The sequence below is a fragment of the Drosophila ananassae genome (genome assembly GCF_017639315.1).
Source record: "Drosophila ananassae strain 14024-0371.13 chromosome 4 unlocalized genomic scaffold, ASM1763931v2 tig00000071, whole genome shotgun sequence".
NCBI classification, from domain to species: Eukaryota; Metazoa; Arthropoda; class Insecta; order Diptera; family Drosophilidae; genus Drosophila; species Drosophila ananassae.
The window spans coordinates 3,115,995-3,134,142 of record NW_025319041.1 but is presented as its reverse complement, the minus strand read 5'-3'; the positions used below and the strand labels follow the sequence as shown (position 1 = coordinate 3,134,142).

At 38.8% G+C, this 18,148-nt stretch overlaps 1 long non-coding RNA gene across 2 annotated transcripts; it reads right to left on the bottom strand.

Annotated features, from left to right (window-relative positions):
• Positions 1 to 15,905: 15,905 nt before the first annotated feature.
• LOC26515071 lies at positions 15,906 to 16,992 on the bottom strand. Of its 2 annotated transcripts, XR_006507912.1 has the most exons (3): positions 16,294 to 16,535; positions 16,067 to 16,237; positions 15,906 to 16,002 (listed from the first exon to the last, which is right to left on the bottom strand). It is a non-coding gene; the product is annotated as an uncharacterized LOC26515071 (long non-coding RNA). The 2 variants fall into 2 exon arrangements; XR_001408197.3 differs by lacking the exon at positions 16,067 to 16,237 and having other exon boundaries at positions 16,294 to 16,992.
• Between the last annotated feature and the right edge of the window lie 1,156 nt (positions 16,993 to 18,148).

Here is an 18,148-nt window from a genome sequence, read left to right as displayed (position 1 = left end):
TTTTATTGCCAAATCATTTTTAATATTGCTTTAATACATTCTATTTAATAGATATTGAACTTGCAACACGGTTGATTTTCTAGTTGGTTTTATCGCTAAGAGAGATGATTTTCCAGCGGTTTTTATTGCCAAATTAGCGATGATTTTCTAGCGGTTTTAGCGCTAACAGTGGTAATTTTCTAGCCGTTTTTATTGCTAAATTAGCGATGATTTTCAAGGGGTCTTTAGCGCTAACACTGATGATTTTCTAGGCGGTTTTATCGCTAAGAGTGATGATTTTCTAGCCGTTTTTATCGCCAAATAAGCTATGATTTTTTAGCGGTTTTAGCGCTAACAGTGATAATTTTCTAGCCGTTTTTATCCAGAAATTAGCGATGATTTTCAAGCGGTCTTTAGCGCTAACACTGATGATTTTCTATTCGGTTTTATCACTAAGAGTGATGATTTTCTAGCCGTTTTTATCGTAAAATTAGCGATGATTTTCTAGCGATTTTAGCGCTTACAGTGATGTTTTTCTAGCCGTTTTTATTGCTAAATTAGCGATGATTTTCAAGCGGTTTTTAGCGCTAACACTGATGATTTTCTAGGCGGTTTTATCACTAAGAGAGATGATTTTCCAGCGGTTTTTATTGCCAAATTAGCGATGGTTTTCTAGCGGTTTTAGCGCTAACAGTGATGATTTTCTAGCCTTATTTATCGCTAAATTAGCGATGATTTTCTAGCGATTTTAGCGCTTACAGTGATGTTTTTCTAGCCGTTTTTATTGCTAAATTAGCGATGATTTTCAAGCGGTTTTTAGCGCTAACACTGATGATTTTCTAGGCGGTTTTATCGCTAAGAGAGATGATTTTCCAGCGGTTTTTATCGCTAAATTAGCTATGATTTTCTAGCAATTTTAGCGCTTACAGTGATGTTTTTCTAGCCGTTTTTATTGCTAAATTAGCGATGATTTTCAAGCGGTTTTTAGCGCTAACACTGATGATTTTCTAGTCGGTTTTATCGCTAAGAGAGATGATTTTCCAGCGGTTTTTATTGCCAAATTAGCGATGATTTTCTAGCGGTTTTAGCGCTAACAGTGATAATTTTCTAGCCGTTTTTATTGCTAAATTAGCGATGATTTTCAAGCGGTCTTTAGCGCTAACACTGATGATTTTCTAGGCGGTTTTATCGCTAAGAGAGATGATTTTCCAGCGGTTTTTATTGCCAAATTAGCGATGATTTTCTAGCGGTTTTAGCGCTAACAGTGATGATTTTCTAGCCGTTTTTATTGCTTAATTAGCGATGATTTTCAAGCGGTTTTAGCGCTAACACTGATGATTTTCTAGCCGGTTTTATCGCTAAGAGTGATGATTTTCTAGCCGTATTTATCGCTAAATTAGCGATGATTTTCTAGCGATTTTAGCGCTTACAGTGATGTTTTTCTAGCCGTTTTTATTGCTAAATTAGCGATGATTTTCTATCGGTTTTAGCGCTAACAGTGATGATTTTCTAGCCGTTTTTATTGCTAAATTAGCGATGATTTTCAAGCGGTTTTTAGCGCGAACTCTGATGATTTTCTAGGCGGTTTTATCGCTAAGAGTGATGATTTTCTAGCCGTTTTTATCGCCAAATTAGTGATGATTTTCTATCGGTTTTAGCGCTAACAGTGATGATTTTCTAGCCGTTTTTATTGCTAAATTATTTTTAATATTGCTTTAATACATTCTATTTAATAGATATTGAACTTGCATAGCCGCTTATAATGGTAAAAAAATATTTTCCCAATATGCGAAATATGCAAAATCTCGCGTTGTTGGGAAATCCTTAAACTTATATACTTATTTTGATAAGTAGATGTGAAAAATAATAAAAAATCAACTTAAACATTTTTTTGTCGCACTGTGTAATAGTGGTATGCCTATTTTCGGAATATTTTTCTGCTATTTGATTTTTATTCTCCTGTGCCTTTCTATGCGCTTTATTATGAGCAGTCAGAATTATTTCGTCTTGGTCCGCTTCTTAAAGGATCTTTAGGATTTTACCCATTAAATCTTCCGTTGTGTAAATGCCATTTATAACCGATTGGTTTAGATAATTTTGTAATATATATTTCGGCGCACACTAAGAAGTGTGTGGAAGTTGGTATGAGTGTATGGGTATGCTGTCATTCTTATAGGAATATTGAACAGTCATTAATTGCACGGTGATTGGTTTTGTGTGTGTGTGTTGTCGCTTTAAGAAATGTCGTTTTAGCAGGGCGACAGTGTAGTGCCGCTGTCGCCGAGTGTGGTTCGGTGGTAATGAAAGAAATAAGAAGGGACGACGCAGGCAGGGACACTTGCAATTTGGTCGTCGTGTGTGCAAAACCGAAAATCGTTGTGCTAATACGATGTCGGAAAATAACGGCGCTGCAACATATACATTAAATCATTGTCTAAAAATTCTGACTGTGATATAGTGTTTCATGAAATGTAGGGAATGGAATAGTAAATTTATAGACATGTGGGTGTTCTTTGTGAATAATAAATTGATTTTTAAATGCGTTTATTGGGTACTTGGAATACTGATTATGTGAAGAACTTTGAACACTATGTTGTGTTCCAGTTATTAAATGGACTTTATCTTGCTTAAGCATCAGCTACCACATTTTCCTTTCCTGGTTTATAAAGTAGTTCCGTATTATATTCATCTAGGTATGACTTCCATCTATTAATAGCTATTCCACCTTTCCAATTAAATCCTGTCTAAGGGGTTTGTGGTCGGTATAGATATTTACTTTAGACCCACCGTAGAGATAGCTGTTCAATTTTTTTACAGCCCAGAACACGGCTAGCATTTACTTTTTCGCGGTTTCATACCCGGTTTCGCGGATTGGTATTTCAGCTTGTGACGACAACACGGCTCCTATTGCATGATCTAAAGCTTCTGTAGTTAGTAAAAATTCTTTGTTAAAATCGGGACATTGTAATACTACTTCGTCAAATACGAGTGCGTTTTTAAGTTTCTCAAAAGCTTTAATAGCTTCCTCATCAAGTTGAATAATTTTTTGCTGAGGTTCTCTTCAATATTCGTCAGTCTTCCCCTCTAAGTATTCTTGTGAGTGAATTGACTATTGCAGCAAAATATGCAAATTGACGAAATATGCAAAATCTCGCGTTGTTGGGAAATCCTTAAACTTATATACTTATTTTGATAAGTAGATGTGAAAAATAATAAAAAATCAACTTAAACATTTTTTTGTCGCACTGTGTAATAGTGGTATGCCTATTTTCGGAATATTTTTCTGCTATTTGATTTTTATTCTCCTGTGCCTTTCTATGCGCTTTATTATGAGCAGTCAGAATTATTTCGTCTTGGTCCGCTTCTTAAAGGATCTTTAGGATTTTACCCATTAAATCTTCCGTTGTGTAAATGCCATTTATAACCGATTGGTTTAGATAATTTTGTAATATATATTTCGGCGCACACTAAGAAGTGTGTGGAAGTTGGTATGAGTGTATGGGTATGCTGTCATTCTTATAGGAATATTGAACAGTCATTAATTGCACGGTGATTGGTTTTGTGTGTGTGTGTTGTCGCTTTAAGAAATGTCGTTTTAGCAGGGCGACAGTGTAGTGCCGCTGTCGCCGAGTGTGGTTCGGTGGTAATGAAAGAAATAAGAAGGGACGACGCAGGCAGGGACACTTGCAATTTGGTCGTCGTGTGTGCAAAACCGAAAATCGTTGTGCTAATACGATGTCGGAAAATAACGGCGCTGCAACATATACATTAAATCATTGTCTAAAAATTCTGACTGTGATATAGTGTTTCATGAAATGTAGGGAATGGAATAGTAAATTTATAGACATGTGGGTGTTCTTTGTGAATAATAAATTGATTTTTAAATGCGTTTATTGGGTACTTGGAATACTGATTATGTGAAGAACTTTGAACACTATGTTGTGTTCCAGTTATTAAATGGACTTTATCTTGCTTAAGCATCAGCTACCACATTTTCCTTTCCTGGTTTATAAAGTAGTTCCGTATTATATTCATCTAGGTATGACTTCCATCTATTAATAGCTATTCCACCTTTCCAATTAAATCCTGTCTAAGGGGTTTGTGGTCGGTATAGATATTTACTTTAGACCCACCGTAGAGATAGCTGTTCAATTTTTTTACAGCCCAGAACACGGCTAGCATTTACTTTTTCGCGGTTTCATACCCGGTTTCGCGGATTGGTATTTCAGCTTGTGACGACAACACGGCTCCTATTGCATGATCTAAAGCTTCTGTAGTTAGTAAAAATTCTTTGTTAAAATCGGGACATTGTAATACTACTTCGTCAAATACGAGTGCGTTTTTAAGTTTCTCAAAAGCTTTAATAGCTTCCTCATCAAGTTGAATAATTTTTTGCTGAGGTTCTCTTCAATATTCGTCAGTCTTCCCCTCTAAGTATTCTTGTGAGTGAATTGACTATTGCAGCGTAGCCCATAATAAATCTCCTGTAATACCCAGAAATCTCAATAAATGATCTGAGTTTCTTAAGGGTTTTAAGGAAACCACAAACAATACAACCCGAATCAAACAACATAACGTATTTTTAACAAAAGCCTACTTGAGGACAAGTTGAATTTTAAAGGAGGGAGAGTTAAGTACAAGTTTGATTTCTTAGAAATATTTCAATATTGCCATCATTCACAAATACAAATTGACAACTTTGAATTCTCGAGAAACCAAAATTCAGTAACCTAATAATAACATCAATATCCGTCTGATTACACAGCCGAAAGTGCAAGCAGCCGAACGCTGCCGGTCCTCTGCGATAGACCCACAGTTAGCTTATGTTTAAGAACAAAAAAAAATAAAATAAAAAAATTAATAATAAAATTTTCTATTCTATTTGCTATTATTTGAACCCTTATGAACAGCGTTGTAAGTAGACAATAAATTTAATTAACACCTTAAGCCCGTGCTTAAGAATAAAGAACATTATTATTTTGTTACGAGGAAAGAACAAAATAATAAAAAATATGTATTTCTGGCAGATGTTTAATTAAAATTAAAACTAAAAAACTGAATTAAAAAATAAACTAAAATCAGTGTTATTATTTGTTCTTAAAATAGTTTAAATTGCTTATGTTGAGCTATCAGCGTTTTAATAGCGACCGAATTAATAAAACGAGGTTCAATTTACAATTCAATTTATTATGGGTCAATTTAACCCCAAAACAAATGCAGCGGCAGATCCAAACACCGCCGAATATACAAGTGCCTAAAACCTAAGGGCTTGCGCAGAAGCTCCACCAAAGCTCCCAAAGTGCATGCGCTACAAAAGAACAAAAAAGCGCATGCGAATCTGGGAGAAACAAAGAATATGGAACAGCTGATAACGGGCAATTAGTGGACCGCTGCGGCTAGTTACACTGAGAGAATTAAATAGAAATAATTATGATATTTGATGCTGGCACAAGTCCCAACAGCTTACTAGTTTGAATGGCAATCAAGATACCTAAAAAATTACCGTCTTGAAACCGAATACAACCCGAAATAACGAATTGAAAAGCTCGAGTAGTTTTATACAGAAAAACAAGACAGGAAAGCTAACTTCGGGCGGAGCCGAAGTATATACCCTTGCAGTTAAGGGTGTTCCATTTCTGATCGTCCATTTATATGGAGACTATAGGGTACAATTGGCCGATCCTTATGAAATTTGGCAGATCTGATTCGATTGCCCAAAATGGAATCCGAAGAAGGTCCCATCATTCTAGCTTAAAAAACACCAAAGTTATGCCAATTCCAATCGTTCAGTTATATAGCAGCTATATGATATAGTCGATCCTTTCGGCAGAACAGTTTATTTTAATCAAAATAGAATATGTACCAAGTCCCATCTTTCTAACTTAAAAAACAACAAAGTTTTGCCAATTCGTTCTACGCAGCTATAGGATGCAGTCGGCCGATCTCGTTCCGACTTATATAAGTTAGTAATAAGTGGTTGTGGAGTGGTTTTTTATATTTAATTTATTGATTAATTTCTTTCACACAAGCCCGTTAGGGTTAGGGCTACTGACAAATATAAGATATAACGCGAGCTAAGGCTGCGGAGTTCTGCTTAAGACTAAATTAGAATACTACCTGGGCTGTACTTCGAAGCCTTCGTTGGGCTGCGGCGCAGTTGCCCAGTTGCAGTGTCAGCATTCCGTATCCGGCCAGCAACGATCACTTGTTGCGCAAGTGCCCGAGCCGGTCCGCGGACAGTTTCCCTTGGAATGCGTGGTCAGCAGCTCTCTCGTTACGCGTGCGGGCCACCGGATCCGGTGTGCAATTTGGCACTTTTCCTAAATTCTGCCTGCGCGTGTTAACTCCCTCCTTTAAATGGTCGTCGTCCCGAGGATCTACTCGTTCTACATCGTCGTCGGCCCTCGATTTCCTGCGGCGATTGGCCTTAAGGTAATATTTGGCGATCCACAGGATTGAGCATAGGGAAAGGGCAGCCAGTAGAATAAGGCAAATGTTGAGACGGGGTCCCGATGACAGTCTTTCTCTGAGGGCCCCGATGTGGTGTAGGTTACTTAGGCTAAGCTCATGAAGAAACGGGAGGCTGAGCTGGTTGTAGTGAGCAGTGACGTTTATTATTGTCATAGCCGACACGGCAGGTTTTTTCAGTGAGCTGCCCAGCTGGTTTATGAACCAGGTTCCGTTGAGCGCCTCCTTGTTGGAGTACGCTGACAGGTAGGTTCCGGACACCTTTTGTGTCCGGCCTTGGTCATCGGTCACCGATACGTTAGCATCGTTGATGATGAGGGTTCCGTGGTCCACAATGGTGATTGGATCTAGTTGACCTGGGAGCGTGGAGCAGTGCGCGATGGCCCCAGAGACTATCTGTTGGGCACATGTGCCGTTCTTTAGTTCTTTGCAAGGGCGGCACCTACCGTTGTCTTGCAGTCGCCGATATTGAGGTTTCGTGTTGGGCATTCGGCAACTAAATTCCCGCTCTCGAAGTTCAGGATACTATTATGGCGTTGAACCGTGTAGATTGTTATTCTCTTACATACGAGCTTAGGATTAGGAAATTTAGTGAGAAAGTGCAGAATGTCAAAATTTTGAAAAACACTTATGCTAGATACTTCTAATATTTCTAATATTAATATTAAACTAATATACAAACTAATATAACAAACTAATATTAATATTAATAGGCTGTTTGTCTCTGAATTCGCTTACATCCATCTAGACCACCATCTAGCACCATCTAGAATAGCTGGGCTTACAATATTTAATTTTGCTAGGGTTAGGCCCATAAAGATGTTTTCTAGGTCTGTAATGATGATTATATTCTTGGCTAAAATGATTTCTAACAAGTGTGTTTCTTTATTTGTTTCGTATTTCTGAATCTGATTCATTGCGTTAGCGAGCTCATTTAGACGTTCTTGAAATTTTATATTTAATTCCCTCATTAACCTGTCCTGATTAAATCTTACCTGCTCCCAATCATTAAAGTCAAGCGTACCTGCAATAACCTTGAGAGCTGTACCAATTAGATTGATACTTATAGAAGCCTTATGGTGGAACTTAAGGGTGGTCACCAGCTTGCGAATATGTCTAAGGTCCGTTGCTATAACTGGTGTTCTGTGGTCATCCGTAAATGTCTTCGTCGTTGCTTCTGTCTGGTCTGCGTAGTCCTCGTAGGTCGTCATGTTCGTTGCGTGCTGTAGGTATCCGTAATTTTCCCAGATTACAATGTCATTGTCTTCTATCGGGATATAGTCCGCGTTCGTGTAATCGTTTAGTTTTAATGTCGCGTCCGTCTTAACAGCCGTTAGTATGAAAATTAAGAAATATTTCTGTAACCTAGAAAGAATAAAGACCGTGGTCCCCAGGTCTGCATCAATAACCTCTTCTGAGCACAGTGGTGTAAGCTTATTCTCCAGGCGTTTGTTTGCTTTCAGGAAAACCTTATCGCCCACTTGGTAAGTTTTATGAGTCCTATCTTTGTTTACGTGTTCGAGGGTTTTCTCCTGAGCTTGTTGAATTTTTTTGCTAATTTCTGCCTCGAATTCTGCGGGTTTTGGGTGTAAAACGTCTTTGGGTTTTTCGTTAGTCACCGAGTGAATGGATTTATTATATTTATTAGTTGCAAGAAAAATTATCTCAGTGGTGTCAATTAGATTTTTTTCTAGCTTCAAACATCGTGCTATTTCAGCTAGGGTGCTTGGAATCTCTCTACCTGGCCGTTTGAGGTGTTGTGTAGAGGTGGGGCGTTAGAAATGGTAATGTTATAGTTGTTCAGGAGAAGGGATTTTATGGTCTCGGAATTTAAGGATTTCTCGTTATCGCAGTAGATCGTTTTCGCTTTTGGAAAAAAATTCGCTATTTGCATTATTGGAGTTTTTACGTCCACAATAGCTCTTGACGCGATCACCTGTTCTGTGGCGAATTTCGAGAATTTGTCCACACACGTAAGGAAAAGTGTTCCGTCTGTGGAAAAAATGTCAATGTGGAGGATTTCCCCTATAGAAGTAGGTATAGGTGTTTGTGCTACTGCCTGTTTGGATGGGTGGCGTTTGTACTTTGCCATGGAACAGATTTTGCAGTTTGATGCCACATCTGTTGCCAGCCGGAACATTTTTGGAAAAAAATAGTCCCTTAGGAATTGTTTCACATTTTCCTGGGCTGCTCGATGCGCTCTATTGTGTTCGGTTACCATGATCTCTTTCTGTTCGGTTCCATCCGTTATGTCCTGTACAAAGCATTTTGAATGTCTGAACGTAGTGTTCGGGAATAGCTCCACGAGTTCGTGTTGAATAAATGCCAGGATTGGTAGGGAGCAATATATTGCGTTTACCACTTCGGCGTTAACCACCTCTTGCAAGGTATTTAGTAGGTTAACGCGGTCATTTATTTTAACTATGTGTCTAACTTTGCTTTTAAACAGAATGAACGTGTCTACGGATGAGCTGTTACTCTCTTCAATTATTATTTGATTCCTGAAACAGTTAACCGGGGTGTCCGTTGTGGCTATGGTGTACGTTAGCGATTCCTCGCTATGTATGGTAGCCATATCGGAGTCCTGTTCTTCCTCTAAAGCGTTAATGTTTTGGCAACGGGACAACGCGTCAGCGACAAAGTTTTCTTTGCCGGGTGTATAAATCACCTTTGCCCCGTGGTCGTCAATAATTTCTTTCCAGCGCTTTAGTTTAGCGTTAGGATTTTTATTAGAGACGGCGTAAGTGAGTGGCTGGTGGTCGGTAAAGATCTGTAACTGTTTTTTACTCCATACAAATAATTGCGGAGTTTTTGTAGTGCCCAGACTATGGCGATGAGTTCTCGTTCGTTGGTTGCATAGTTCTTTTCGTTATCACGCAGAGTGCGTGATATCATTGTAAATGGGCGACCAGCCTGCGATAGAACCGCCCCTAGACCAAAACCTGATGCGTCCGTTGTTAGATCGAACGGTTTCTTATAGTCTGGGTAGGAAAGTAAAACATCTTCTGATGCTAGGATTTCTCTACGTCTGCAGAATGTTTCCATCTGTTCCTTGTTCATTTCAAGGCTTATTTTTCTTGATTGGTATTTACTTGTCTTACCGTTTTCGCCCTTAAGAATGTTAGTAAGAGGCCTTGCAATTGCTGCAATATTCTTAATAAAACATCTATAGTAGCTTGCTAATCCCATTAAAGATCTCAGCTCGAAAAGGGTCTTTGGTTGGGGAAATTGTTTGATGGCCTTGACCTTTTCGGGTGAGGTCCGTAAGCCCCCCTGTGTCACTATGAATCCCAAATATTCAACGCTCTTTTTGAAGAACTTCGATTTTTCTTGAGATACTCTCATACCTGCTTCGGAAAGTTTTCCTAGAACCCATCTTATGTCATTAAGATGGTCCTCTTTCGTCTTTGAGTATATTATGACATCGTCTACATAAACATAGCATATCTTTGAAATTCCATCTCTTTTAGGACATCATCGATAGCTCTTTGGAAGATACTCGGAGCATTCTTTAGTCCGAATGGCAATCTACAGAATTCGAATTTACTATTGTTTATTGAGAAAGCCGTTTTTTGTCGGTCTTTCTCTGCCAGCTCTATTTGGTGGAAGCCGGATTTAAGGTCGGGTGTTGTAAAAAACTTTGACTCGCCCAGGTTCGACAATATTGTCGTAATCGCAGGGATAGGGTATCTATCGTCTACGGTTTTTTCATTTAGTTTCCTAAAATCGATAACGAGTCGCTTCTTCTTGGCCCCGTTCTGGTCAGTTCCTTTTTTGTCGACAACCCACGTAGGATTATTATAAGGAGACTTGGATGGCCGTATTACGCCGTCCGCTAGAAGTTGTTCAACCTCTGCGTTGACGAACTCAGTTACACCCATGGGGTGCGGGTACGACTTTGAGTACGCCGGTTCCCGATCTGTTTTAATTGTAGCAACAGTATTTATATTGAAAGGAAGTGCTTCGTCTGGATCAGCGAAGGCTTTGTAATTTTCCCCTATCATTTTGTCGAAGGCGGTTTTTACCGCAAGGGGAACGTCCTCGTCATCTATTTTGATAAAGTTGACATTTTCTGCCTTAGCGAACTGGATCTTTTCGGATCCATTATTAGTGTGGAAAGTATTTGCAGTAAAATCGAGTTTCGCATTCACTTGTTTAAGCAAGTCGAGACCGATAATACCGTCAAAATCCTTTAGGACTTTGAGAATAAAAAATGGTGATTTAACATTTGTTGAGCTATCAGAATTTTGATAGCGACCGAATTAAGACACAATCCACAATTCGATTTCAATATTTTTATTGGGTCAATTTAACCCCAAAACAAATTCCGCGGCCGGTCCAAAACAATGCCGAATTACAAGTCATAAAACCAAAGAGCTTGCGCAGAAGCTCCACCAAAGCTCCCAAGCTGCATGCGCTACAAAAGAACAACAAAGCGCATGCGAATCTGGGAGAAACAAAGAATATGGAGCAGCTGATAACGGGCAATTAGTGGACCGCTGCGGCTGGTTACACTGAGAGAATAGAAATAGAAATAATTATGATTTTTGATGCTGGCACAAGTCCCAACATACTCCCCCCGTTGAATTCCATCTTTCAACAAAAAATCCTTAGGGGCATGGGACAGCTTCATCACATAATATTTGCTGATGATCTCAAGGTCCATAATTCTCAGTTGCAGGCTGCCGTGTCCATCCAGATCCAGAGAGCGCTCGAGCCAGGCGTCAATAGAGTGGCGAAAGTGGAAGGAAACTTCTTTCCGAAATTGCGCGTAGGCGCACCTTTCGATTGCAGGATCGGGAGCCTTCACGGCTGGAGCAGCAACCACCTTGGCAGCTGCAGACGGCGGCAGCAGCGATGCGGGCGACCTCCCCCCATTGGAAGGGTGCAGGCTAGAGTCCAGAATGGAGTCAGACCTGGGTGCTGACTTAATCGGCAACGGTGACAATAATCCAAATCCCGGGCCAGATGAGGGATTAAGTATAGAAGCTTCAGAAAATCCATCGCAGACAACTGCCAGATGCGACGTTGAAATAGCGACCACGGGGGGAGCGGTGGATAGCAGGGGCACTGATGAGACGCAATGGCCCACGTCCTGGCTATCGTGATCGTTGTTCGAGGTTTGTTCCAACTTCAAATCCCGAGAACCCGATTGGATGTCGCGGTCCAGCGGGTAATCCTGACTGCATGAGCGACGATTTTCTAACAGACCATACTGCACCTTCACCACCGCTATGGTTGGTTCTGCCATTGACGAAGCAGTGGGACCATTGGGGCCGTCGAGACAAGTGGAGTGTGCAGGTACCCTCATGGAGTGCTTTGCCATTCCCACCTGAATGTCAAAGCGCACATCAGCGGCAAGCTGGGAGAACTTCCAGCATAATTCACTCCCAACTTCAACAGAGCTCAATCGCTCTAACTCATCCTGGAGTGTGGTAAATTTCTTGCGCAACGCAATTTCCAACGGCTCCAGTACCATGATGGTCAAATCTTCCTTCTGAACTGCAGCCTTGACCTTGTTATGCAGGGCTTCCATCTCCTGGTAGGTCACCTCCGCTCTTCGCCGCAAAAGCCTTTCCCTGCTTGCAGGAACCGAGGCACTAGCTACATCTCCAGACTCCATTATGCAATTTGTTTTTGTGCAAGGTGCAATGCAATGGAAACAACAGCAACAAGTTTTCCTTTGCAAGGTTTCCTTTAAGCACTTTAATGATCACAAATCAATTAGAGCGCGATCACGTCGGGGTCACCAACGTTAAGCTATCAGAATTTTGATAGCGACCGAATTAATACACAATCCACAATTCGATTTCAATATTTTTATTGGGTCAATTTAACCCCAAAACAAATTCCGCGGCCGGTCCAAAACAATGCCGAATTACAAGTCATAAAACCTAAGAGCTTGCGCAGAAGCTCCACCAAAGCTCCCAAACTGCATGCGCTACAAAAGAACAACAAAGCGCATGCGAATCTGGGAGAAACAAAGAATATGGAGCAGTTGATAACGGGCAATTAGTGGACCGCTGCGGCTGGTTACACTGAGAGAATAGAAATAGAAATAATTATGATTTTTGATGCTGGCACAAGTCCCAACAACATTCAATATGGAAGCAAAACATTTCTTCTCGATTTTTGTAAAGCCGTGGATTGACTTTACGTTAAAAGGGGTGTCCACAGCCACGACGCCTTTCAGCCCCGGGAGTGGAGTAATATAATTTTTTGAGGTACCTGTATCGATTAAAAGCTTTATTTCCTTTCCTGCCAGCCTACGTGTAATGTACGGGAGCAGGGACTTTACCCTAAAAAATTAATAGAGTCTTCCGCGTCCAGGTCATCTTTTATTTCTGTGGCGCATGCCTGCGCAACGGAATCATAGTCTTCTTCGCCGGACTGCTCCTCGGGCATGAAGTTGATTTTCTGTTGGGTCCTTGTCGATTTCCCTGCTACCCATGCCGAAGGCTGTCTAAAACGGGATGAGGAATCTACATCCATGGGCTCCGCCCTTGGTTGTTTCTGGGTGTTTCCCGTATTATTGTATGGTTTTTGTTTAAAAGAACCGGGTTGGTTATTGCCTCCTTTTTGATGTCTGGCAAAGTAAGGGGTTTTTTGTATTGCCCCCAAATTTCGACTTTGTTCCTGGTCTGCGGGCCAATTCTTCCAGCCCGCTTGTCGCTGGTTGTTTGGTTTACCCACTTTTTCCTCGCTGTGGCGAGCAAAACTAGCCGCAAAAATACTTCTTTCGTTGCTCGATTCGGCTTCTTGGGCCAAAGCCAATACCGATTTCAAATCTTGTGGTTGCGCGGGAAATACGGCCATTTTTAATGATTTTTTTAGGCCGGATATAAACGCATGCAGTGCGTCGTTCCTGAATTTTTTGTTCAAAACGGCTGCTGCGTTAGCGTCGTGGGTCATAATAATTTTATTTGTCAAAAGCTTTAGCTTCCGTTCTACTTCATCATAGTATTTAAGTAAGGGTAAATCACCTTGCCTTAACAAACTTAATTCTTGTTGAATTACGTGTGTCGGAGTTTTGTCCGCATACGTGAAATCTAAACGTGCCAAAATGGCGTGGAAATTTAACACTGTATTATATGAAGACAGTGCAGCGGACGCTGGTCCTCTTATTTTGTTTCTGAGGATTGCGACTGCTTGATAGAATCGACTGCTGCCTTCGTAAGGCTCGAATACCCTGTATGTTGCTGTGGAAGCCTGCCTCCAGGAGACGTAATTCTCCTGTTTCCCTTCGAATTCCGGGACGGATTTTACTATATCCAGCGGTTCGGTACATTTTACCCCCGGTACAATTTTAATCTCCTGATACGTTTTAATATCTGGAGTTTTGATTTTTAATGCGTTTATTTCTGCCATCAATGCGGCTACCTTCTCATCAAATTCTCGCTGTTGCCTTTCGAGTGCGCCTTTCATGGCGTTCTCGATGGCTAGAAGCTGTTCTTGAGACATTTCTATTTTCTAACTGGAAAATTCAGAGGCTCCAGTTTCAAAGGCACTCTTTCGAACAAGGGTGTTGGCCCTACTGATCGATTGATAATAGTCCTCTTGGGGAGCTCCTGACCCCCGAGATTTCCTATACTCTTCCAAAATTTCTTTGTCTGACGACACGTAATTTCCCGTGGACATGGGTCAAAATCAATAATAAAAACTGCTGCGGGTTTTTATATAATTTGTAATATTTTGTTTAATAAAAAAAAATTTTTATGCATTTATCTATTTTGTAGTATTTTACTAAGAAAAATAATTCCCAGTGTACTTTTTATGAATAGTAAAAATGAGTTGGCTGCGTTTTTTATTCGTACTCGAATTTCGGAGAAAAATTTATTTTTTCACACTCAGTTTTCATAAAAAAGGGAAAAATATATTTTTGTAAATCTTGTATTTCCTTATTGTATTAATTTTTTATTTTTTATTTCTCTTGAACGATATGTTTAACAAGTTTTAATTTTTTTGGAAACGGAGAAAAAAAAGAAATTTAATTATTTTTCTCTTTCTTTTTTTATACTTTTTATATACTTTTTTTATACTCTTGATCAGGATCACCTCCTGAGTCGATATGAGCATGTCCGTCTGTCCGTCTGTCTGTTTCTACGCAAACTAGTCTCTCAGTTTTAGAGCTATCGAGTTGAAACTTTGCACACACCCTTCTTTCTGTTGCAGGCAGTATATAAGTCGGAACGGCCGGGATCGGTCGACTATATCCTATAGCTGCCATATAACTGATTGATCGGAAATGCCATAACTTTGGTGTTTTTTAAGTTGGAGGGTTGAGACTTTCCACACATGTTATATTTGACCAAAATATCTTGTGTACAAAATTTCATAAGGATCGGCCGACTATATCATATAGCTGTCATAGAACGATCGAAATTGGCATAACTTTGTTGTTTTTAAAGTTAGAAAGATGGGATTTGGTACAAATTCAATTTTGGGAAACAAAATCTGATTTGTCGAATTTCATAAGGATCGGCCAACTATATCCTATAGCTGTCATATAACTGATTGATCGGAAATGCTATAACTTCGTTGTTTTTCAAGTTAGAAGCATGGGAGTTTCAATGGATTCCTCTTTTGGCAAAATAATTCGATATGCCAAATTTCATAAGGATCGGCCGACTATATACGATCCGCTATATATCTAATAATATAAGATGCGTGGCGCCACCTAGCGGACTGCGACTCAACTGCAAGGGTATATCAACTTCGGCTCCGCCCGAAGTTAGCTTTCCTTTCTTGTTTTTTTAATAACGTAGTCACTACAGACCTAGCGAATCTTTTTTATTTGTTTTTTTTTCTTTCTTTTTTTTTAAATTTCTGTTCTATATTATTTATTTTGCACGACACAAACAGCCTACTTACATTTTCTTATATTTATTTTCCAAAGTTTTCTGCAAGTTGCCGTCGGCTTTCCTCCGCTTCAGTTTGTTGATTCCCACGGAGGGGGGCGAGGGTTTCCCTACAGCTCCCCAGTCGGACCTGGCGCACGCTTTCTTGCTGAAAGCGTGCAGCATTGACGTGCGCCGCGCACTCCCAACATAGGAAACGCATCATTCCAAATTACATTAGCGTGGCCGGGAAATTCAGCACGTGCATCAAAACTTGCGCGTCTCGCGACGAGAAAAAGATGCACTCAGGATGCACACCGTACGCAGCCTTGCCCGAGAAAAAGTGACCGAAAGGCGACAAGGGAAATTTTTATTCAAGAAAAAATTTTTTTTGCTTTTGCTTTTTTTTTTGCTTTTATTCGTTTTTATTTTATTAAATTAAAATTAAATATAAGTTACACTGTTAATTAATACACTGCTAAAATTAAAACAAAAAATTAAAACTAAAAATTGAAACTACAAATTAAAACTAAAAATTAAAAATAAAAGTAAACAATATTTAAACATTCTGCTTAATTTAAATTGTCAAGTAATGGCGGGGAATTTTCTTTGTTTTTTTTGGATTTTTCCTTATAATTTTTATTTTTGGCTCTCCTTATTCCATCCCGGATGGCCCTAATGAAGTCGTCGTAGGTGGAAAAATCACTCCTTGTTGATTCTGTGAAATAAAAAGAAACGTGAATTAAATTATAATGAAAAAACAGAAACAAAAAAATACCTACCAAATATAGCATGGCATATATGTGCATAACTGATATGTGCATAACTGATTTTGCTGATATACATACTAACATACATACATAAACATCAAAACAATGCGATAAAAACAATGCGACAATTTCTTCTTTATTCTAGTAATTCTACCCACTAATTATAATTAGTATTATTAGTAGCTAGAATGTTACAAATATATGTGTTATAAGTTTAGTTAAATAAGATGAATACTTACATTTCTTTTGTTAAATGCAATTCAACACGTTCAATTCAACTAAATGCACTAGAATAAATAGGGTGGGGGAGTTGCCATACTTTAAAGCTACTATCGATTCCCGCACTTAGAAAAATATCGCCCACGCGATGGCAACCCTTTCACCCATTTTTTATATTATATTTTTTTGTTTTCTGTATTTACACAATTCACTATTAAGAAATGTATTTATTTTTAAGATTTACATTATTATTCAATTTTTTTTTTTTGCTTGAGGTGTGTAACTTTTGTTTTTACTCCTTTATTTTTTATTTTAATAATAAAATTAAACTATTTTAGTTCAATTTAAAATTTTTTGTTTTTATTTTGTATTTAAACAATTTGTTTAAATTGACACTTCTATAACTTAAAAGTATTCAATGAATAATATAAAATATAATATTAATAATTTGGCATGAATAAATTTTTTCTAAGTTAAATGTCCCACGCAAAAATTTTTCTAAGTCCCAAACGAGATGAAAATTTTCTAAGTCCCCTTTTTTCAGAGCAATTGCTTTGAAAAGGGAAAAAATTTCCTTGATGTCTGCATGCAAGCGGAAAACGGTGCAAAAAAGCGCGCGTCAGGCGACTGCGGCACGATGCATGCACCAAAAAGTCCGACTGGGGATCCCCAGTCGGACTTTTCGGTGCTAGCAGCGTTTCGGTGCATTCCGGCAGGCATCTTTCGTACCTTGTTCTCACCCACCCCGAGTTGAGAGAGGGAATTTGTTCTCTCAACATAGATTTCGCTCTCAAAAAACTGGACTTAGAAAATTTTCGTCTCGCTTGGGACTTAGAAAAATTTATGCGTGGGACTTTTAACCTAGAAAAAATTATTTCATGAACAATTCAACGTATATTATTTAAGTTTACCAATTTATGTTCTATAATAATTTTATTGAAGTGCAAAATTTAAACATACCTCAATATTTAATGAAAAATATTATTCATATAAGGAATTTATTTTTTACTTTAACTGAGGGCAGCAAAAAAATAATCCCGCGTAATTAGTGTGCGTTTTGTGCAGCGTTTTTATGCTAAATCAACCCAAATCGAAACGGTCACATAGGGTTGTTCATAGTGAGTCGCATTGGTTTATTATTGTGAAATGGTAAGTTTACTGCTCCGTTCATTCAATTATTTATATTTTATTGTGTTGATAATAATGAATAAACGTTATTTCATTAAACAAATATTTTCAGTTCTGGCTGTACTAGAAATTTGGACGTGTTAATATCTTTATTTGTAAGAATCTTATTTGTTTTTATTATTTATTTATTTTTAGCTTTTTTTTATTTCTTTTTTTTATCTTTTCAGTTTTATGTATTAAGATTAATAAATAATAAATATAATTAATAATAAATAAATATGACAAACAACGCATTTCGAATTTAGTAAAAATCAATGGGCAGGTTGGGAAAAACAAAAACAAAAACCAAAAGCAAAGCAAAAAGCAAGGGAAATTTTTTTTCAACCAGAATTTCCCTGGGTGAGATTTCACGCCGATCTCCCCTAGCCGGTAAGCTTGCGGATAGGGGAGAACCGCCTTCTTTTTCCGATCGCCAAGCATATTGATGCTCGCTCCGCTGGGTGAGAAAAGCGGCCACGCCAATGTAAATCGGAATGATGGTTTTCCGCAGATGGGAGTGCGCCGCGCACTCCCATTTCCTACCGCGGGATGCGCGTTTGGCGAGCGCCAGGCACGACTGGGTTCTCACTGCTTCGTTGTTTATTTAGAGTTTTATGCAAGGTCCAAAATCTTGCAATACAATTAATTTTATTTTAGAACTTTTCGTTTTTTTTTTTTGTTTTTTTTTTTTTTCACTGTTTCTACAAT